At 42.5% G+C, this 23,751-nt stretch overlaps 1 protein-coding gene across 2 annotated transcripts in view; it reads left to right on the forward strand.

The window, feature by feature from the left end:
• The first annotated feature begins 2,099 nt into the window (after positions 1-2,099).
• cntn2 (contactin 2) overlaps positions 2,100-23,751 on the forward strand; it is an 81,550-nt gene continuing 59,898 nt past the window's right edge. For both annotated transcript variants that reach the window (XM_082534080.1, XM_082534079.1), the window contains exon 1: positions 2,100-2,520. The gene's annotated coding sequence lies outside the window, so the exon portion shown is untranslated. The remainder of the gene's footprint in view (positions 2,521-23,751) is intronic.

The following is a 23,751-nucleotide window of genomic DNA, read 5'->3' on the forward strand; positions in this document are numbered from 1 at the left end:
CTGTCTATCTATCTATCTATCTGTCTGTCTCTCTGTCTGTCTGTCTGTCTGTCTGTCTGTCTGTCTATCTATCTATCTATCTATCTATCTGTCTGTCTCTCTGTCTGTCTGTCTATCTATCTATCTATCTATCTATCTATCTATCTATCTATCTGTCTGTCTCTCTGTCTGTCTGTCTGTCTGTCTGTCTGTCTGTCTATCTATCTATCTATCTATCTATCTATCTATCTATCTATCTGTCTCTCTGTCTGTCTGTCTGTCTGTCTGTCTGTCTGTCTATCTATCTATCTATCTATCTATTGATCTATCGATCTGTCTGTCTGTCTGTCTGTCGATCTATCTGCATCTGACATTGGTTGTGTGCTGTGTCCACCTAATATGTTGTTACTTTATGCGGGGTGTACATGTGTTTTTGTGAATATCTGGTTGATATTCTGTCTCTCTCCACTAAAATGAAGCTATCATAAAAACACAGAGTGTTCCTTTCTTTGTAAGGAACACTCTTGAACACAGTATGTGTTGAATCCAGTGTTCTGAAGTGCTGAGGCCAGCAGCTGGGACCATGAACCCATTGTGAAAGCGTCTGGTGAGGTCATAGACCAAGTGAGGAGCTGGGCAATCTCTGCAAAGATTTCCACACAATCGGACGTGTCTTTGCAGCCAGAAGAGTTCAGCCTGTTGGCAGTAGATGTAATCCTGGATTAAGGGACCAACATGGCTTTAAATTTCAGACTTAGAACCATATTTTTTAACCATATAGCTGTAAAAACATATGACAGCGGTTCTATTGTGGAATGGATAAATATTTTTTCCTTATTGACTTGTTATCTATATTACTGCTAATAATTAGCCGTTGTGTTTGGTCAGCAACGAACAGAAGCTTAAACAACATTACTAATTACATTTTAATAGAAATGTTTAATACAGAACTACTAAATGCTAACCTCTTTAAACGTTTGTTGCCAAAAGCCAGATAGAGGGCTGATGTCATGCATGTGTGTATGCATGACATCAGCCCTGTATCGACATACAGTTCTGGGGCTTGTTCGGGGGCTTCCTCTCTCCCCCTCGTCCCCGGGGAAACGGGGTGTGGTGGGAGGATGGGCGCTAACACCTGCCGCCGCTCTGCTTCATTGGTAGGCGGCCTAGCGCCGCAACAAAAGGGAAAGAAAAAATGCCGCCTTTGTATCTGACAGATGGCGAAGCTGCGTCAAGCTCACGGACCGAGAGAGCGAATAGTACCGGAAGTAGCTTGAATTTGTCTTCAAAATAAGAGTTTTTGGCCAGCCGTCTGACGCCATTAGTTTTGCTGTACTTGCTTTAAATGAACTGGAATGACTGACTGTTCGCTTTATAATTTCAAATAAAGTTAAAAAAAATATGCGAGGATCATAGTGGCTATAAATCAAATACAGCACACATGAAGACAAAAGTCAACATCTTCATTTTGATATTTTTGTTCTAATTTATATATTTCAAGAATATATTTCACAAAGTTTGATGAAATATGTAAATATGCGTATTTTATTTTGTCTTGTCATCGCCTTGTCTCCACCCTGTGTCCTGTTGTACGTTTGGTGTCACGTTTCACACTAAATTAAAAAATAAAATACATTAACTAATAAATAATGTAGGTCAAACGCACCAGTATTACTGAGGCACAGCTTTTAACTGTTCACCATGTACGTTTGTGCTTGTCTGAAATATGATATATATATACACATATATTTAGTTTATTTATGAGATTTATCAGATGAGACAATATTTCTCCAGCGGAAGTCACAATGTTTTTACTTGAATGAATTGGTATCAAACACAAGGAGTTCAGCTGTTTCAACCTGCCTCATTGCTGTGGTTAGTTATAACACAGCTTAGGGTAAATTGTAACGTATGAGGGAGACCCATCACAAAATATGAAGCTTAACAACTCTATTGCACACTGACCAACACTGAAACCTTTTCTTCACCTAGACTATAAAGCACTCAGTTCCTGCTTTCACATCATGGCCAACTATCGCTAAAAGAAAAACGGTGGTAATGTTTTTCTTACTGTCTCGGTATGCTGAAAAAAATAGCAGAAGAAAAACATATTTATGCAGGTAGTTAGTGTTAGTAGCACCTGAGTCAAACTGACATCAAGTGGAATGATTCTGTTGTGAAAAATACGTATCTTATGTTCTTTGGCAGTAAATATGTAAGTTGTTGTCCCGGGTTAGTAGATCAAATCTATCGGCTGTGGGGACCGGAAGTGTTGCTGCCGTATTTCTGCAGACTTGACAGTAGCGAGAAGTGACCAGAAGGTGATCGAAAGAAAGGCAAGACATTGTGAGGAGGAAGAAATTCGAGCAGGAGTAAGACAGGGAGGGCTGGAGGCTGGCCCATCATCGCAGTACCAGCGTTTGATAACGCAGAAGAGGAGAGCAGACGGACGGCAGACAGGGAGGACTGAGGACGCAGAGCAGCATCACGATCCGCGGCTGCGTCTCAGTGCCGGAGAGAAAGTGTCCGCATCTCGGCGAGGTAAACACAGCGACGCCTCTGCTTCCTCACTGGCAGCAGCACTAACATTTGATCTGGTGGTGTTCACACATCTGTCACATGTGTTCTTCCTTTACACTGACTCATAACGCCAACATGTAATGTGCTGTGCGTTATTAGCTACATTTCAACCGGAAATCTCTGCCTGTATGAAATAATGAAGCGTCCTGCATTAACCGAGGGGTCGCAGAATCAGATAAGATCTGTATATGTCAGAGATCATCTTCTTATTGTTGCTGCTTTGGGGTTGCATCCATGCAGGACACATATTCGTGTAGTGGCTCAGCCTCCTGGGGACACTGAAGCAGCTCGATCTTTCGGTTCCAAACAGAGTGAGTAGGGTGGGCATGAGGAGCAGAAAAACAGCCCAGTAATCTCCCGAAATCCCATCCAAGAAAACCGAGGTTCCTGTGGCTCCCAGGCTCTCTAATGATGGTCAGCCATTACATCGCGCTCTTCCCACCACTATAAAGGCATCTGCTAAGAATCTGGAACTTTTGAACAGCATTTGAAATTTGAATCCATGAACCATTACAAAAATCACTTTGCACATGTATCAGTCCTCCTCAGGCATCCAGAGGCTGCTTACACAACACGCCTATTCTTTTATCTCTTCAGCGGCTGCAAGTGAAATTCATTGTGAAATGTAATTAATAACATGAATCCCTACATGACCGGCTCCCACATATATCAGCTACTGAGACCTTCCTCCAGCATTCAGTTCCTCTGATCATCTGCTCTGAGTCTTTTTTAACTGTTGGACGCTCTTGTTTTAAAAAGAGGCAGCCGCACTTTGGAATAAGTTTCTTCAGCCAATCAAGTTGGCCGAATCGGTGCTTGGTTTTGAAGACCTGCTGAAAACTTGTTTTATACCTTACCTTAATCTTTCAGCTGTAATTTATGGCTATAAGTTCACAAACTAAAGTGTCTAAGGAAGTATTTCTCTGGTACTCGGTGTCAGAGGGACGCCTGTACAGTGGCACAGGCCTACACATCTTACATGTGTTGTTTTATTACTGTGGCACTTTTTACTATGCTGATGTGTAAAAAATATAAATTTATCATCATGTTCTTGTTGTTCATGTTTACTGTTTATAATAAGATAACTAACACGGCTATTTTCAAACACCAAACAAATGAATACTTATTAAACACATATAAATAAACCTCATCCACCTGAGTCCGTCTGCATAAAAGGCTCAGGATGCAGCCGTATGAGGTGAGCATGGTAATTATAAGAGAATAAATGAAAATGATCAGTAATGATTTTGAATGAGAGAAATGCAGTAGCATCATGAACAGGAGGTATCAGTCATCCATCACTCAGTTACAATAATGACAGAGGTTTTTTCAGTCATTCACATTTTCTGTGAATTAACAGAAAGCTTATATTTTACAGTTACAGGACGGAACTGTTAGAACTGTAAGTTTGCACCTTTATCTCGTAGTTGCGTTGGTCAGGTCCATTTGAGATCAGCGTGGCTGTGATGTTTATGTGTAAAATGAGTTGTTCTTGAAGAAAAGTTCACAGCTGGAGTCCTGGAAGATAAACCTACGACCTAAAAGTCTTTTCTCATCCTGCTGTGTTGGAATGAGGCCTTGATGAAGTTGCTCGACTTTGTACTGAGTCTCTGTTTCCACGTTTTCACTTCTTCAGGCACGACCGGGAGACTGTTGTGCTGCAGGCATGGGCGTAAACTCTAACTAATTCAAGTCCAGTAGTAGACAAGAAGCATTAGCACAGAACTGGTTAGTTGAGAATTTATAGGATTTATGTGATTTGATCTTATGAGTCATATTATTTGGTTCAGATATTTGCTTTGTCCCTGCTAAATTGTTTAAATAAAAAAAATCCTACCTGCATTTAATCGTTTCCTTTTTAATCCTGTGAACTGGTAAAGATTAAACCGTGTATGCATCTTTTATGGTTCCTGGCTGTTCTAATCCTGTAAACAGATCTCCAGGACTTCTTTTCCTGACCGCTAAAGTATGACCTAGCCATTTTATCAAGTGCAAGGATCAGGGGCGAGCGTGGCTGTTGGTTGCAGCTAACTGTGAGGGCTGCTAGTTGGTCGCATCATGAGAGGATGTTAGGATTGTCCGCAGACCTAGTCAGTTACAGCTAGGCTGTCCCGTACAGTTACCCCTGTACAGGACGTCTGCAGCTATTATTATCATTAGTCTTTTATTTATCCAGGTAAAAAATCTCATTGAGATTAAAAATCTCATTTTCAAGAGAGACCTGGCATCATGGCAACAAAAGTCACATACCACATAGGTATATAAGATTTAAAACAAATACAGTATCCCACACCAACATGTGTAAAATATACAATAACAGATCAAATTAAGAGTACATTAAAAACAATCACACTGAGTAAAAGAGCTGGGGCCTGTTCTTCGTACCGCGCTAAGTGAGTTAGCTGGATGAGATTGTTGACGATTTCGCGTGATCCTGGATCGTTCGGTTCCCCGAAGCCCATTCGGGACTTGCTGTCATAGCAACAGAGCCGTAAGCGTAAACCTGCTGGGGAGCAGGTTTACTTTATGTAAACAGGATTAGATCGCGGCCACGCAGGTATGCCCGCGTCATTCATACGAAAGCAACAGCGATATTCCACCACTGTTTCACCATAAATAAATAACATCAATGTAACTAAAGATAATGCAGCACCTGATCCATTTATTGATTTCACACAGATACATACAGGTCATTCCCTAAAAAAGGGAAATGAACTATTAACATTCTATTACATGTATGTGATTATTACAGATGTAATTCATATTTCAGAGTAGTAATTGTAAATTACTTCGTGTAATCAAGATGAGAGACCACGGCTATAAAAGCGAAGGTGGATTTGGGAAGTCTGTCGCAGCCATGTCCTGTCCGTATACGCGAGCCACCCATTGCGGAAGGTGCAAGATTGATAAGGAGAGTCCTCAGAATTCAGCGTATATTGCGGGACAGACAGGATCCTTTAGCTCAGCGCGACAGTGTGCTCATAGAGAGATATCGATATTCCCGTGAGGATATTATTTACTTAACCAACTTGTTGACGAGGGGGTGCAGGACCACCACCTGTCTTTTTTTTTGCTCTGCCCTTTTCTTGGTTGCTGTTATAAACAAACAGATTATTTCAGGGTCTCTTTCCAAGAGACGACAAGCAATATAAGTGATAAATATTACCATTCTGTAGCATATTCTTATATTTCACTTTTACTTGTTCCCATGTTCTAGTGGGTCCTGTTGTGGCTCTAATGTGAAAGAGGATATAATATAACATATTATAATATAATATAATGTAATATAATATTGGATAATATGGTGTGATATGATAAATCTACCCTACCGCCTACTGGTGTTGGCCAGAGGGGCCGATGGCGCGATATGGCAGCCTGGCTTCTGTCAGTCTGCCCCAGGGCAGCTGTGGCTACAACCGTAGCTGCCTCCACCAGTGTGTGAATGTGAGAGTGAATGAATAGTGGCATTGTAAAGCGCTTTGGGTGCCTTGAAAAGCGCTATATAAATCCACTCCATTATTATTATTATTATTGAATTACTTACGAGTTTGATTTGTCAGCAACTTCCTGCCAGCCCTCTCTCCTTGCTTTTGCAGCCTTTGCAGTGTTCCCTTGCGTTTTAATTAAACTCTGAAACTCCTGAAATCCCTCACTCAAGAGTTCTTGCTCTGCTGCCGAAAAATACCGAGTGCGCTCCTTCGACATTTTCGCCGACCAATCAAAGGGTTGCCGATCAATGTTTCTACTATCGATGCGTAGCCCCTGTTGGGCCACCCAGTGATCTCACATTACTTCATCCAGCTATACTAATCGTCAACAACAGGTGTGTTCGGGGAACCGGAATAGCGAGCTCAGAGTTAGCGCGATGATTTGGTCTTGGATGTTTCATTTGATCTTGGATGTAGTAAGCGACGTACGAAGCACAGGGCCCTGTTCTCTCGTTCCTTTAAGACAGACTTAAACTCTCCCAAGGTAACCAGTTCTGATAATTTCAGTTCCTCCTGCAGATTATTCCAGGAAGCAGTGGCAGCGTATTTAAAAGCCTTTTCCCCAATACTGTTCTGATTTTTGGGACAATCAATTGTATGATTTTGTGCGAATGAAGGTTGTATTGGTTGTGGTTTTTACACATATAAACACATAAATAAGATGGAACCAGCCCAAGGAGAGATTTATAAATAAAGATCAACCAATGGGAGAGTCTGCGAATATGCAAAGATGGACATTTAGCAGCAGCAGACAAAGAACAATGATGTACATGATTTCCATAGCCAGTAATAAAACGTAAAGCACAATGGTCCACAGTATCCAACCTCTTTAGGTAGTGGGCAGGTGCATTCATAAAAAGCAGGTCACCATAATCCAATAAAGGTAAAAAGGTTGCACGAATCAAATGTTTTCTCACTTGGAGGGAGAAACAGGATTGGTTTCTAAAAAAGTAACCTAGTTTTAGTTTTAACTTCAACACAAGCCTTTGGATGTGAGTCTTAAATGACAAATTCTGATCTATAATGATCCCTAGATACTTGTAGGATGTGACCATTTCAATTTCAGTTCCTTGAATTGTTTTAATCTTAGGAGACGTAGCTAACAACTCTTTGCCATTTGAGAATAACATGAACTTGGATCTCTCTGCATTTAACACCAACTTAAGTTGAGTTAAATGGGACTGAACGACATCAAAGGCAGACTGCAGAAACTGCAGGGTTTGTGCTACTGAAGGGGATGAACAATAAATAATTGTATCATCTGCATAAAGATGAAATGCTGCATTTGACAAATTATCACAAAGGTTGTTTATGTAAAGAGGAAATAGCAATGGCTCTAATATGGAGCCCTGCGGAGCTCCTTTGGATACTGGGAGAAAAGAGGAAGAAGACCCAGCAGCATGGACACACTGGTTTCTTGCTGACAAGTAATTTGAAAACCAACTTACAGCATTTACAGATAGACCAATATTGTTTAGTCTATGTAATAAAATAGCATGGTCAAGTCAAGAAAAAGAGCAGCACAGGAGGTTTTGCAGTCCATTGAATCAACGATGTCATTAACCACTTTAACAGCAGCAGTTATTGTGCTGTGTTGTTTTCTGAATCCTGACTGATGTTGGGAAAGAACAAAAAGTCTGTCAGTTTACTTTTGCTAGAACACACAATTTGGGCCTGTAGTGTTAACCTAACAGGCTAACAGAAACTAACACATCTGCAGTGAAGACTGACCATCCCATGACTGTCGGCGAACGGTGAACTTGATGACCCTTGTGGTTCACCAATACTTAACGTAGACATAACGTTGCTGTTCTGAGGTCAGTTTTGAGCGCTGAAGGAGAGTTTAAAAAAGCTACAGCAAATAAACACAAAATGTATTACTTAGATGTCTTAACTAGTGCTGTCAGCGTTAATCTCGTTAAAATGACGCAGATCGCACCGTGAATGGGGCTGCACAGCGCTAACACATTAACGAGCTAACCGCGCTAACGCGTTGACGCCATGCAGCCCCAAGCACGGGGCGATCCTGGCTAACTCCCTTACGGAGATTTGCTGCGTTAACGCGTTTATGGCGTTAACGTCATTTTAACGACTAACACTGACAGCACTACTCTTAACATTAGTTTTACTAATAATGTATGGATTTCATTTTAAAATGCAGTAAACTGTGAACCACTTGCATCTTTTAAACTCTCCTTCAGCGCTCTGCACATCTCTGATGAATCGCTACAGTCATTCTGAGGCCCAAAATAACCCTTTCAGACAGCTGGCCCAGATTATCATTACCATTGCAACAGATTCTTTATCACACATGAGACGACCATTTAAATGGGTCCCTGATCCCACACGTAAGGCCAACAACTTCCAAACCCTGCTCAAATATCTGTGTCTGGCTGTGATGTTACACGGTCCCCTTTCCATGAATCAAAGTATTTACAGATCAGTGGTATATAAATAGTCCTCGGCCTTGTATTTTCCCCAACTTTAGGAAAACGTTGAAATGAGGCATTTTTGTGTTTCTCATTTCAGTGCTTATTGTTTGGCTGTTGTGCATTATATTGAAAATCTCATCACTTCTTAATGATGAAATAAGAGCTTCCCATCTGTAGATAACCAGCAACCCCATCTCTCCCTGTCTGTTAAAACGGTGTTAGTGAATGCCATTGATTAATAAAATCAATCACAGGCGAATGAAGTCGAGAACGAGGGGATGTAGGAGTTTCCATATCTGACAGTTAAAGACACACTAAAGACAGCCACTGCACTATAGAGAACAGTTTGTGCTGGTATTTGTCAAGCTGTTTGAAACATTGCTGTTTCATTTGACTTGCATTATAGTAATAACTATCATGTGACACTGCACCTGTTGGGCACATCCTGCATGATATTTACAGTTTTGCTCTGGAAGTTGGTTGCAAGTAAGGTGCTATGCAAAAACATCCTTGTGATTCCTTTGGTTGCTAACAGATTGCTACGGTTGTCTGTAGTTTCCATATTTGTCTGCAAATACTTGTAAACGATGGTAAAACTTCAAAAAGCACCATGCACTTATTAAAGCCATAACAAACTGCTTCTTAAAGTTAAAAATCCATCACGGCGGTGAAGCTTTTCTCATGTGTATATTTTCACTCCAGTTTTTGTTTAAAAAATTATATTTAAACTACAATTTATAAAGTTTTGTTGTGAGGTGGGGAATATTGCTGTGTGATACTACACAGCAATATTCATGTGTGTTACGCCCCAATCTAGGGATACTGGTACGCAACATAAGAGTTAGAAAAAAAGGAAGTGACCCCGCCCTGGTCCCCAAAACCATACACAGGGGAAAACGATTTCTTAGTGAAACAGTGGTTTGTTGTCTAAACCAGGGGTCGACAACCCTAGGCACGCGTGCCACAGTTGGCACGCGAAGGGTTAACTGATGGCACGACCATAGCTGGACTGGCCATCGGCCCACCGGGCATTTGCACGGTGGGCCGATGATTTTATTTTATTTTTTTTGTAACGGTATAAACAATGAAAGGTGGTGGATCGGCCAGATGCTGGCCGGTGTGTAAAAATAACTCAGCTGTTTGATGGTGGCTGTGGTGGAGCTTCCTCAGATTCAGTAACAAGTGGTGGAGGCCAGCAGGTGGAGGAGCAGAGACCTGAGGCGGCCGCCGGTCCGAGTGTCAGGTGAACTGAACTTCAGGTAAGAAGTTATGACCTGCAGTCTCTCTGGGTCAGATATGAACCAAGTTTAGGTGGAGTTTATTTTCGTTGCTAGCTAGCATGTTATATGTTATTGCTAGCAGTTTCTATACAGCTGGGTGGTGCTATGATGTTACTGATAGTGAACTTTGTTTTATTCATAAGGTTAGTTAGTAGAGTTGCCAAATGTCCTGTAAAAAGACAGAATCGTCTCGCATTCAGAGAAAATATTACGCGTTTCATGTTGAGCTGAGAAGGAACACAGTTTGTCCTTCAGCTAGAATGGAAAAGGCACAAAGCTGGAGTTATTCTGTGTCTTTGCTGCACAGCTGCCTCTTCTCCTCTCATTCTCTCCCCCTCCCTCTCCTGTTGTTACTTCAATCATGAAACTGATCAGTGATCAGCTGATCGTCTCTCCTGTTTGTTTATCGCCCACTTTGCGCCAGAAAGAGGAAACCAGCGGATGTCGCGCTAAACAACAGCAGCACGTTTAAGCTTGATCAGCTGTTGTTAGAATTTATTTAATATTAATTTCTAGTATCAGCTGATGTTTGCTGGAGCCACAGCTGTAAAGCTGCTGGTCATGATGTCGGTTTGGATATGTGGTGAGAGGGAAACATGAAGATGAAACCAGGAGATGTCCTTACTGAATCATCAGAGCTGAACAGGTGATGGAGAAACAGGTTTACCTTTTAGGTGACATGAATGAGTTGAAGTTATGAACTGTTTCTGAGAGACAAATATCACCTGGATCCTTTTTTATGTAGCTGACAGCTGGTAACTGTGCAGGGGCGGGTCTAGCAAAGTGTTGCTAGGGGGGCAGGTAGGGCATTAACAGGGAGAGGGGGGCACAAAGAAATACTTTTCTTTCTTATTCTCATTTAAAATGTCTAGCTTTTAATAAATAATTATCTGAATCTTACAACCAAAGTTTTTATCTGATGTCAAATGTATAGAAATCACACATATACCAACAAGACTGTGCATCACTGTCACAGCAGCATTTTCATTCAAAGGCTTTATGGCTTTAATACCTGGGGGGCTGGTCTCTCGTCAAAATGCCCGGGCTGATTTTTTGTTGTTGTTGTTCATATAGAACGTTATTAAATTTATTGCTAATGCAATCATATGGCACACTGACCTCTGAGGAAATTTTAAATGGCACTCGCCATCAGAAAGGTTGCCGACCCCTGGTCTAAACTGAAGCGTGACTCCGGGGTGAACAAAGGCCAAAATAACAAACAAAACCAGCTTAATCAGTCAAGGAGGTGCTACCTAAATCAGAATCAGAATCAGAATACTTTATTGATCCCTGGGGGAAATTATTTTTTGTTACAGTGCTCCATTTTAAACCAACATTAAGACAAGACAGACAATACGCTAACTAAGAATAGTACAATATATACATATATATACATACATACATACATAAGTCACTTATAAATAAATATTTGGAAAAGAAACATGTGTAGTTGTAGCAGCAAACAGTGTGTTAAGTGGATGCGTTGTACAGGGAGATGGCCACAGGCAGGAATGATTTCCTGTGTCGTTCAGTGGTGCTTTTTGGTAATCTCAGTCTCTCACTGAACGAGCTCCTGTGACTGACCAACATGTCATGGAGTGGGTGGGAGGTGTTATCCAACATTGTCTTTATCTTGGACAGCATCCGCCTCTCCGACACCACCTTGAGGGAGTCCAGCTCCATCCCCACAACATTGCTGGCCTTACGGATTAGTTTATTAACCCTTTAGAACCGATCGGAGCGGGCACGCTCTGTTATGCGTAACTATTTTTAAATCCCGGTAGCTCTGCAACCACGTAAGCTAGCGCAAAAATTTTTTTTGCATATGAAACCGGAGGAGTTGTACTTACATATTGTGCCATCAGCTTGTCCTAGGTCACGGTTTCCTTCCACATAAAGCTTTGCAAAAACTGCATAAAAAACGCTTGCAGGAACAGAAACATAATATTCCAGAAACACGCTTTGCCGGTCCGATCAGCTGTTCATAACACTTCCTACGTTGGAATAGACGTCAGCGCGAACTTTTGCATTTCCGCCATTACCTGCCCGAAACCGGAAGTGACGTCATTTTCGCGGAAATGTAGTCTTTTTTGCGATCAGGGCCTCAGGGCCTATACTGCTCTTTTTAAAAGTTATCTTTGACTTTATGACTTTCTGTGTCGTTTCTGGGATGCTTAGGACTCATATTGCACTGCTGGAAATAGTTTATTTTGATGCATATGCTGCTTTTTTGCAAATTTGCAGTATAATATTTATTTTCGTTTTTCCTGCAGTGTATAAAAATTGGTGTATTTCAAAAATAAAACTATGAAGACACTCAAAATAAATTTCCTGTGGTGGGAAACTATTTTGTGCAACTTTTTTGTATTTACAGTTTTGAGGGATAAGCCTCTTAAATTTCTCTAACTAGAAATATATGTTAAAAAAACAAAAATGATTTTAAATTTTTTTGTAGTTTATTGCACTTTTTTTCAATTTATGTAATTACTATGCACTTAATGAATACATATTATTAAAATCTGGGCTATAATGGTTGTATTGATGTATAGCAACTTGAAATGCTCCCAAAAATGGCTCCACAGCATGTAAAAATATAATATAAGCTCTGGCGGACTTGGTTCTATGGTAGGTCTTAAAGGGTTAAGTCTGTTGGCATCTGCGACCCTCAGCCTGCTCCCCCAGCATGCAACAGCATAGAGGATCGCACTGGCCACCACAGACTCGTAGAAAATCCTCAGCATTTTCTGGCAGATGTTGAAGGACCTCAGTCGCCTCAAAAAATAGAGACGACTCTGGCCCTTCCTGTAAAGTGCTGTGGTGTTTTTAGCCCAGTCCAGTTTATTGTCAATGTGTACTCCAAGGTATTTATAGTCCTCCATAATGTCAACATTGACCCCCTGGATTGAAACAGGGGTCAAGTGTTTCCTGGTCTTCCTGAAGTCCACGATCAGTTCCTTGGTCTTTGCCACGTTGAGCTGCAGATGATTCTGCTCACACCACGTGACAAAGGAGTCGACCACAGCCCGGTACTCTGTCTCATCATCCCTGCTGATGCATCCAACCACCGCAGAGTCATCAGAAAACTTCTGAAGATGGCAGGTCTCCGTGCAGTGGCTGAAGTCTGTGGTGTAGAGGGTGAAGAGGAAGGGGGAGAGGACAGTCCCCTGTGGTGCCCCTGTGTTGCTGATCACCTTGTCAGACACACACTGTGGGAGACGTACATATTGTGGTCTTCCTGTCAGGTAATCAACAATCCAGGACACCAGAGAAGCATCCACCTGCATCGCTGCTAACTTATCACCCAGGAGGGTCGGCCTGATGGTGTTGAAAGCACTGGAAAAGTCAAAAAACATGACCCTCACAGTGCTCGCCGGCTGGTCCAGATGGGTGTAGACACGATTGAGCAGGTAGATGATGGCGTCCTCTGTTCCGAGACGAGGCTGATAAGCGAACTGAAGGGGATCCAGGTGTGGTCTTACTATGGGTCGCAGCTGGTCCAGGATGAGCCTTTCCAGGGTCTTCATGATGTGGGAGGTCAATGCCACGGGCCTGTAATCCTGGGGGCCACTGGGACGAGGCGTCTTTGGTACAGGGACGAGGCATGATGTCTTCCACATCACCGGGACCCTCTGCAGACTCAGACTCAGCATAAACAGTTTATGAAAGACTCCACACAGCTGGGGGGCACAGGCCTTGAGGACGAGGGGACTCACTCCGTCTGGTCCAGCAGACTTGCCTGAGTGAAGTCTCCTCATTTGCATCTCAACCTGGTATTGAGTGAAGGTGATGGGTGGGGGAGGGGTGCCAGGAATCTCACAGGAGGCAACATGTGAAGAGAGAGGCTGGCACAGTGGTGTGGCTCTGGATTCCAGGCTGACTGCAGGTGAGGTTGTGGGGGTGGGAGCAGACACTGTGGTGTCGAATCTATTGAAAAACAGATTCAACTCGTCGGCTCTATTCTCACCTCCCTCAGCTCCCCTGCTGTTGGTTGGCCTGAATCCAGTGATGGTCTTCATGCCCCTCCACACCTCTCTCATGCTGTTCTGCTGGAGTTTCCACTCCAGCTTCCTCCTGTAATTGTCCTTAGCCTCTCTGATCTTGTCCTTTAGTAACACCTGGACCTTCCTCACCTCCTCTTTGTTGCCCCCTCTGAAAGCCCTCTTCTTGTTGTTGAGGAGGGCTTTGATGTCCTTAGTCACCCACGGCTTGTTATTTGGGTAACAATGAACAGTCTGAGCTGGAACAATGGAGTCGGTGCAGAAAGTTATGTAGTCTGTGATACACTCAGTAAGCCCATTGATGTCCTCGGCGTGAGGCTCACAGAGTGTTTCCCAGTCGGTCACCTCGAAACAGCCCTGTAGTTCCGCTATTGCCTCCTCTGACCACCTCCTGACAGTCCTGGTAGTCACAGGTTCCCTCCTCACAATTGGCACATAGCGGGGGGTGAGGTGAATCAGGTTATGATCTGACCTACCAAGTGGGGGGAGGGAGGAGGAGCTGTATGCATCCTTGACGTTAGCATACAGTAAGTCTAAAGTTTTCTCTCCCCTGGTGGGACAGTCCACATATTGTTTGAATGTTGGTAGTGTATTGTCCAGTGATACATGGTTGAAGTCACCCGAGATCACAATAAAGGCACTCGGGTGCTGAGTCTGTAGCCGAGCTATGGCAGAGTGGATAGTGTCACATGCAGCTGTGGGGTTAGCAGAGGGGGGAACATAAACAGCCACCAAGATGACGTGAGAGAATTCCCTGGGTAAATAATACGGCCTGAGTCCAACAGCACACAGTTCAGTGTCCGGGCAACAAATCCTTTCTTTGATTGTTATGTTGGCAGGGTTACACCACCGGTTGTTAACTAAAACAGCAAGCCCACCTCCTTTACGCTTACCGCTAGCGATGCTGTCCCTGTCCGCCTGAACAGTGTGGAAGCCTTCCACGGAAGCATTCTCATCGGGAATGACCTGGTGCAGCCATGATTCGGTGAAACACATCAGGCTACACTCTCGGTATTCCCTCTGACTCCGTACCAGTGCTGAGAGCTCGTCGATTTTAATTGCCAACGATCCCACATTACCCATCACGATAGACGGCAGACACGGTTTAAACCTCCTCCTCGCTTCGAGCCTCCGCTGTCTCACCGTCACCTTTTTTCTTCTCTTCTGTCCTTGATCTCTGCATCCCCGATGTGTTTTCCTCCAAATTTCAGCTGGTACTTCTGCGGGCCTGGCCAGCGAGCCGGCCGGCATCAGGGCGATCAGCTGATCTCTGGAGTAAACAGTCCGTGCGTGTAGGAGATGTGCCGCGGTCCCGTTCCTTGATAAAAGTAAGAGTTCCACGGCCACCAGAAGAACAAAAACTCTCTCAATCCACATGATTGAGTAAGAGATAGAAAACGGAGGAAAATACAAGTCAGAAAAAAAAAGAATACGTAAGAAAAAAAAGCTAAACTAAGAGAAAAGCAGGAGCGACTGTAACAGGCTGCACGCTGGTTGGCGCATGCGCACTAAACCATACGTGATGAAAAGAACAAACAAAAGACAAATGCTACGCCTAACTCCCTAACTGAATAACAGGAGGAAACTATACAGAAAACAACAGGGAAGCTCACCCCTTCGGCTTCAGTGACTATTTACAAGAGAAGGCTGATTTATATATACAAGCTCAGTAAGTCACGAGAATCACAAATATCACAGTTTGGAGGAAAGGCTCAGGTCAGTTGCTGCCCCGGGACAACTGCTGGTGACAGATTTTGAAGCAACCACATGATCAGGGGACCGATCAGCAGCCGCCAGCTAATTCAATCAGGGACCTGCAGAGACTTAAAGACACAGCGAAAGAAGCAGCCACCAAAACACATTATGGCCAGGGCCATAACAACGTGTCATTCCAATACCAAGTAAATTCATTCAATTCAGTTGTAGTCATACAGCGCCAAATCACAACAGCAGTCACCTCAAGGCGCTTCATATTGTAAGGTAGACCCTGCAATAATACATACAGAGAAAACTCAACAATCATATGACCCCCACAGATGCTCAATAGGGTCTAAGTCTGGGGACATGGTTGGCCAGTCAAGTACTTTTACCCTCAGTTTAGCAAGGCACTGGTCTTTATGGAGGTGTGATTGGGGTTGTTATCATGTTGGAACCTGTCCTGTGGCCCAGTTTCTGAAAGGAGGGGATCATGCTCTGCTTCAGTACATGTTGGCATTCATGGTTCCCTCAATTAACTGTAGCTCCCCAGTGCCAGCAGCAATCATACGTCTATTTTTAAAAGACCACCTCTGGATATGACGCTGAGCACATGCACTCAGCTTCTTTGGTGGATCATGGCGAGGTTTGTTCTGAGTGGAACCTGTCCTGTTAAACTGCTGTATGGTCTTGGTCACCGTGCTGCAGTTCAGTACCTGAGACCTTGTAACACTGACGTGTCACATGACACCAGGGAGGGAAATGGCTAACTGGGCACAATTTGGACATTTTCACTCAGGGGTGGACTGACTTTTGTTGCCAGTGGTTTAGACATTAACAGCTGTATGTTGAGTTATTTTGAGGGGACATCAAATTTACAGTATACAAGCTGCACACTGACTACTTTACATTGTACCAAAGTGTCACATCTTCAGTGATGTCCCTTGAAAGGATACATTAAAATATTTACAAAAATCTGAGAGGTCACTCACTCTTATGAGATAGTGTATATACTGATGTGCATATTGACTCCTCCTCTAAAGCTGCCCTCACTCATCTGGGAGGCCTCTTGACTGAGTGCTGAGGAGATGGACTGTATAATTAAACTATATGGAAAGATCATCAGGTAAACAAGCGGGTCCTCATGTAATGCTGTCATCATGAGATTGTGACGAAAAACACAATTTAGACTCTAAAGTTAGTAATGATATTTGTAGAATTGGGTGCGTCTAAAAAGAGCACCTGTAATTGTTGGAGACATAAGGTCTCCTCAATACCTACATTTTTTATTTGAAAAAAACCTCCATAACACAAGACTAGAATTAAGGCCATATAGCCATCATCTGCTGTAACCACTCATCCATGTTGTCCAATATTTTCATCACTCAATAAGGCAGAAAACAGTGCGACCACATTTTTGTAATGACATTAGACATGACACTGTACATTCCCGTAGCCGCTTTTGTTTAGGAAGGAGGAGCCAGGGGTCGAACCACCAAGCTTCCGATCAGTAGGTGACCTGCTCTACCTCCTGAGCTACAGCCACCCCGCTGTGCTTCATTTATTGCTTCCTGTAGCATAGAATAAACTGGGCCATCTTTTAGGAAAAGTGAGGGAGAAAAAAATTGTCCCTCAATTCATTGCGACGGATATTTATGCAATCACTCATAACATTAACATGATAAGCAATGTTGGACAGATTGTGTAACTGTTAATTGAAGCTAGGGCTGCAATCATTCATACTTTGAATAATTGGATTTTAAAATATTCTCTACACAACTTTTTTGCTTCGATGCTTCTGTAGTGCACGCTCTGTAGCGTGCAATTTTAACAATGCAAATGCGATCATGTATAGAACATTTGCGACTAATGTCCACACTAATACATTTTCGTTTGAAAACGCATCTTTTTCTCTCCGTTTTGGCCATTTTTCGTCAAGGAAAACTGAGTGTTTTGAAAACACTCGCCAAAGTGGATACATTTGAAAACACCATTTTTGCATCGCAGTGTGGACTGTGAAAAACGGGGGCTTTTGTTTGACGCATTTTAGTCATATGATGTAGTCATGTGACCAATTCAACTAAGATGGCGGACGGCATTGTACAGCAGTTTTTTGTTTGCTCTCAATTTTGACAGCCCCATTAAAGATTAATATCAGTTTGTACTTGCTCCAGATAGCTCACTCACTTTTGCAGCTTTGCACTCTTGGAACCAGTATCTGTTACACACCGTAAAGCGCAAAGAGGCGGAGCCGTCACTGTGATGGTGAGCTCAGGCTGAGTGAAAGAAAATATGTTTCTAGCCTCTAAAACAGCAGCACAGTTCTTGTGATCACCATTAAAACTTTACAAAAATCAAAGCACCTGATCGACAAACTCTGACGTGAAGAAAAGTGAACTTTGTAGCTGCTACATTCACCACCATTTGTTTTACACAGCCAACAATCTGCAGTAAGCCTCCAGAAGGTGTTTAAAATACGCAGAGGAACTGTTAACTCAGTCTGAGACCAGAATGGTTTAAATATACAGCTTACTGAAGGCTGAGGGCAGCTGTCCTGTTTTACATGGACACGGACAGGGTGAGTCTAAAGGGGGGCAAGGGGTGTACTAGACCATATTCATTTTAAGGTTTTCATTCATTCATTTCATTCATTTTTCCGATTAAAAGTGAAATTATATAAAATACTATCTCAGTTGCTTTTACATTTATTAATATAAATATTAAAGCTTGTTTGATGGCAGATACTCCCTTCACCCTGGCCAAAAAGACTAAAATGACCAAAGAAAAAGTGGAAAACAGCTAAACATGAGAGGTTTTTGGACAAAGTTTGTGTTTTTTCCATTGTTTAAGCACCGGTTCGAGCACCGTTTCAAAAGTACCGGTTTGGCACTGGTATCGAATAAAACCTAAATAATACCCATCCCTAGTCTGGACTTCTTTAAGTTGCTTGAAGACGTTTCACCTCTCATCCGAGAAGCTTCTTCAGTTCTAAGGTCAAATGGTGGAGAGTCCCAGATATAAACCTAGTGGGAGTGACCCCCCACAGAGGGACAAAAAGACCCCCTGATGATCCTCTAATCACCTGAGCCAAGGTGTGAAACTGGGTGTGGGTCCCAATCAGCCAGAGTTTCGGGTGTGTTCATTGTGAAACCTGGCCCCACCTTATCATTCCTGAGGTCAGATGGCCCAGGATGTGAGTGGGCGTTAAGGCGTCTGGGAAGGGATCTCAAAACTGGATTATAGATGGCAGAGAGTTGGTGTCGTAAACCCCGCCTCTGTTCAAAGATGGTCGCTCACAGTGGACATAGATGGCTTCTTTCACTCCTCTTTCAAACCATCTGTCCTCTCTGTCCAAAATGTGAACATTGGCATCCTCGAAAGAGTGACCTTTGACCTTTAGATGCAGATGGACTGCTGAGTCTTGTCCTGTGGAGGTGGCTCTTCTGTGTTGTGCCATGCGCTTGTGAAGTGGCTGTTTGGTCTCTCCAATGTAGAGGTCTGAGCATTCCTCGCTGCACTGTACAGCATACACCACATTGTTAAGTCTGTGTTTTGGCGTTTTGTCTTTCGGGTGAACCAGTTTCTGTCTGAGCGTGTTGCTGGGTCTGAAATGCACCGGGATGTCATGCTTGGAGAAAACTCTCCTGAGTTTCTCTGATACACCGGCTACATAGGGGATGACAATGTTGTTGCGTCTGTCCTCCCTCGCTGGTGTCTGGTCTTCTTTTCTGTGCCTCTTTGCTGACTTTAACAACGCCCATTTAGGATAGCCGCACGTTTTGAGTGCTTCCTTTACATGTGTGTGTTCCTTCTTTTCCCCTTCAGGCTTAGAGGGAACATGTTCTGCCCGGTGGTGTAGGGTCCTGATTACTCCAAGTTTGTGTTCCAGAGGGTGATGGGAGTCAAAGAGGAGGTACTGGTCCGTGTGTGTGGGCTTCCGGTAAACTTCGATGTTGAGGTTGCCGTTCTCTTCAATGTGCACAGTGCAGTCCAGGAAAGGCAGACAGTTGTCCTTTGTGTCTTCCCTGGTGAACTTGATGTTCTTATCCACAGCGTTAATGTGCGCAGTGAAGGATTCCACTTCTTGTGTCTTGATTTTGACCCAGGTGTCGTCCACATATCTGTACCAGTGGCTGGGTACTCTTCCTTTGAAAGAGCCAAGAGCCTTCCTTTCCACTTCCTCCATGTAAAGGTTGTCTACAATAGGTGATACGGGGGAGCCCATGGCACAGCCATGTTTTTGTCTGTAAAAGCCTTCGTTGTATTTGAAATATGTAGTGGTGAGGCAGAGGTCTAACAGGGTGCAGATCTGATCGGGTGTGAAGTTGGTCCTGTCTAGATAGCCCAAGTTCTCACTAGTAAGTGAGAACAGTGAGTAGAGCACTGCTTTCCCCTTTTAAGGCAAGGCAAGGCAAGGCAAGGCAAGTTTATTTGTATAGCACAATTCAACAACAAGGTGATTCAAAGTGCTTTACAGAGACATTAGAAACAAGAACAAATAAAAAGCATGATTTAAAATTGATTAAAACAAACTAACAAACAAACAAAACAGTATATAAAATCAAAACAGATAAAATCAAAACAGATAAAATCAAAACAGATAAAATCAGTAGTTAGTGTAAGTTTTGAAATTTAAGCTTAAAGTGTGGATTTGGTGCTTTATTCAAATGCAGCTGAGAACAGGTGAGTCTTCAACCTGGATTTAAATAAACTGAGTGTTTCAGCTGATCTGAGGCTTTCTGGGAGTTTGTTCCAGATATAAGGAGCATAAAAGCTGAATGCAGCTTCTCCGTGTCTGGTTCTGACTCTGGGAACTGATAAAAGACCGGATCCAGATGACCTGAGGGATCTGGAAGGTTCATACTGGGTCAGGAGGTCACTGATGTATTTTGGTCCTAAACCATTCAGAGCTTTATAGGCCAGCATCAGAACTTTAAAGTCTATCCTCTGACGGACAGGCAGCCAGTGTAAGGACCTCAGAGCTGGACTGATGTGGTCCACTTTTTTGGTCTTAGTGAGGACTCGAGCAGCAGAGTTCTGAATGAGCTGTAGTTGTCTGACTGATTTTTTAGGTAGACCTGTAAAGATGCTGTTACAGTAATCAAGCCTACTAAAGATGAATGCATGGACTAGTTTTTCCAGGTCCTGTTGAGACATCAGATCTTTTATCCTTGAAATATTCTTGAGGTGATAGTAAGCTGACTTTGTTATTGTCTTAATGTGTTTTTCTAAGTTTAGGTCTGCATCCATCACTACACCCACATTTCTCGCCTGGTTTGTGGTTTTTAGATGTATAGATTGAAGTTCTCTGGTGACCTGTAATCGTTTTTCTTTGGCGCCAAAGACTATTACCTCAGTTTTGTCTTTGTTTAGCTGGAGAAAATTGTGGCACAGCCAGTCATTGATTTCCTCAATGCATTTACCAAGAGCCTGTACAGGGCCTCGGTCTCCTGGTGACATTGTGATATATATTTGTGTGTCATCTGCATAGCTGTGATAGTTTATTTTGTTGTTCTTTATAATCTGTGCCAGTGGGAGCATGTAAATGTTAAACAGAGGGGGTCCCAAGATGGAACCTTGGGGAACTCCACATGTGATACTTGTCTGCTCAGATGTGAAGTTACCTATTGATACAAAGTATTTCCTGTTTTCTAAGTATGTTTTGAACCAGTTTAGTACAGTTCCTGAAAGACCTGCCCAGTTCTCCAGTCGTTTGAGTAATATGTTGTGGTCAACTGTATCAAATGCTGCACTGAGATCCAGTAAAACTAAGACTGACATTTGTTTAATGGGAAGACCTGGTTAAAAATTGCACTACTGTGTTCAGTTATAGGCAAGGCAAGGCAAGGCAAATTTATTTGTATAGCACAATTCAACAACAAGGTGATTCAAAGTGCTTTACAGAGACATTAGAAACAAAAACAAATAAAAAGTATGATTTAAAATTGATTAAAACAAGCAAACAAACAAACTAACTAAACACACACATTTCACACCTGTTCACGCGATCTGAACCCTTATCGTAAGGGGAGCTACCAGTCCTTCTGTGGACGAGCTACTTTCTATTTTAAATTCCCTGAATTTAAAATACTCTCTAGACCCAGTCTAGACCCAGCTGGGGAGCTACCCAGAGCTCTAAACCCACTTAACAAACAAACAAAACAAACAAAACAGTATATAAAATCAAAACAGATAAAATCAGAACAGTAGATAAAATCAGTAGTTAAATGTAAGTTTTGAAATTTAAGCTTAAAAGTGTGGATTTGGTGCTTTATTCAAATGCAGCTGAGAACAGGTGAGTCTTCAACCTGGATTTAAATAAACTGAGTGTTTCAGCTGATCTGAGGCTTTCTGGGAGTTTGTTCCAGATATAAGGAGCATAAAAGCTGAATGCAGCTTCTCCGTGTCTGGTTCTGACTCTGGGAACTGATAAAAGACCGGATCCAGATGACCTGAGGGATCTGGAAGGTTCATACTGGGTCAGGAGGTCACTGATGTATTTTGGTCCTAAACCATTCAGAGCTTTATAGACCAGCATCAGAACTTTAAAGTCTATCCTCTGACGGACAGGCAGCCAGTGTAAAGACCTCAGAGCTGGACTGATGTGGTCCACTTTTTTGGTCTTAGTGAGGACTCGAGCAGCAGAGTTCTGAATGAGCTGTAGTTGTCTGACTGATTTTTTAGGTAGACCTGTAAAGATGCTGTTACAGTAATCAAGCCTACTAAAGATGAATGCATGGACTAGTTTTTCCAGGTCCTGTTGAGACATCAGATCTTTTATCCTTGAAATATTCTTGAGGTGATAGTAAGCTGATTTTGTTATTGTCTTAATGTGTTTTTCTAAGTTTAGGTCTGCATCCATCACTACACCCAAATTTCTCGCCTGGTTTGTGGTTTTTAGATGTATAGATTGAAGTTCTCTGGTGACCTGTAATCGTTTTTCTTTGGCGCCAAAGACTATTACCTCAGTTTGTTTTTGTTTAGCTGGAGAAAATTGTGGCACAACCAGTCATTGATTTCCTCAATGCATTTACCAAGAGCCTGTACAGGGCCTCGGTCTCCTGGTGACATTGTGATATATATTTGTGTGTCATCTGCAAAGCTGTGGTAGTTTATTTTGTTGTTCTTTATAATCTGTGCCAGTGGGAGCATGTAAATGTTAAACAGAGGGGGTCCCAAGATGGAACCTTGGGGAACTCCACATGTGATACTTGTCTGCTCAGATGTGAAGTTACCTATTGATACAAAGTATTTCCTGTTTTCTAAGTATGTTTTGAACCAGTTTAGTACAGTTCCTGAAAGACCTGTCCAGTTCTCCAGTCATTTGAGTAATATGTTGTGGTCAACTGTATCAAATGCTGCACTGAGATCCAGTAAAACTAGGACTGACATTTGTTTAATGGGAAGACCTGGTTAAAAATTGCACTACTGTGTTCAGTTATAGGCAAGGCAAGGCAAGGCAAGGCAAATTTATTTGTATAGCACAATTCAACAACAAGGTGATTCAAAGTGCTTTACAGAGACATTAGAAACAAAAACAAATAAAAAGCATGATTTAAAATTGATTAAAACAAGCAAACAAACAGACTAACTAAACACACACATTTCACACCTGTTCGCGCGATCTGAACCCTTATCGTAAGGGGAGCTACCAGTCCTTCTGTGGACAAGCTACTTTCTATTTTAAATTCCCTGAATTTAAAATACTCTCTAGACCCAGTCTAGACCCAGCTGGGGAGCTACCCAGAGCTCTAAACCCACTTAACAAACAAACAAACAAACAAACAAAACAGTATATAAAATCAAACAGATAAAATCAGAAATAGATAAAATCAGTAGTTAGTGTAAGTTTTGAAATTTAAGCTTAAAGTGTGGATTTGGTGCTTTATTCAAATGCAGCTGAGAACAGGTGAGTCTTCAACCTGGATTTAAATAAACTGAGTGTTTCAGCTGATCTGAGGCTTTCTGGGAGTTTGTTCCAGATATAAGGAGCATAAAAGCTGAATGCAGCTTCTCCGTGTCTGGTTCTGACTCTGGGAACTGATAAAAGACCGGATCCAGATGACCTGAGGGATCACACCGTTTTGTGATCACTGTTGTTGATATATTTGTGTGGGCTGAGATTTTACTTTCAAAGAAAACACAGTAATGATCAGACAGGCCCACATCAGACACAGTAACCTTTGAAATGCTCAGGCCCTTGGAGATCAGTAGGTCGAGAGTGTGTCCTCTATTATGTGTGGCCTCTGTTACATGCTGAGTCAGCCCAAAGTTGCCCAGAGTGTTACTCAGGTCTTTA

Source organism: Aulonocara stuartgranti (genome assembly GCF_965226115.1).
Source record: "Aulonocara stuartgranti genome assembly, chromosome: 5".
Lineage (NCBI taxonomy): Eukaryota > Metazoa > Chordata > Actinopteri > Cichliformes > Cichlidae > Aulonocara > Aulonocara stuartgranti.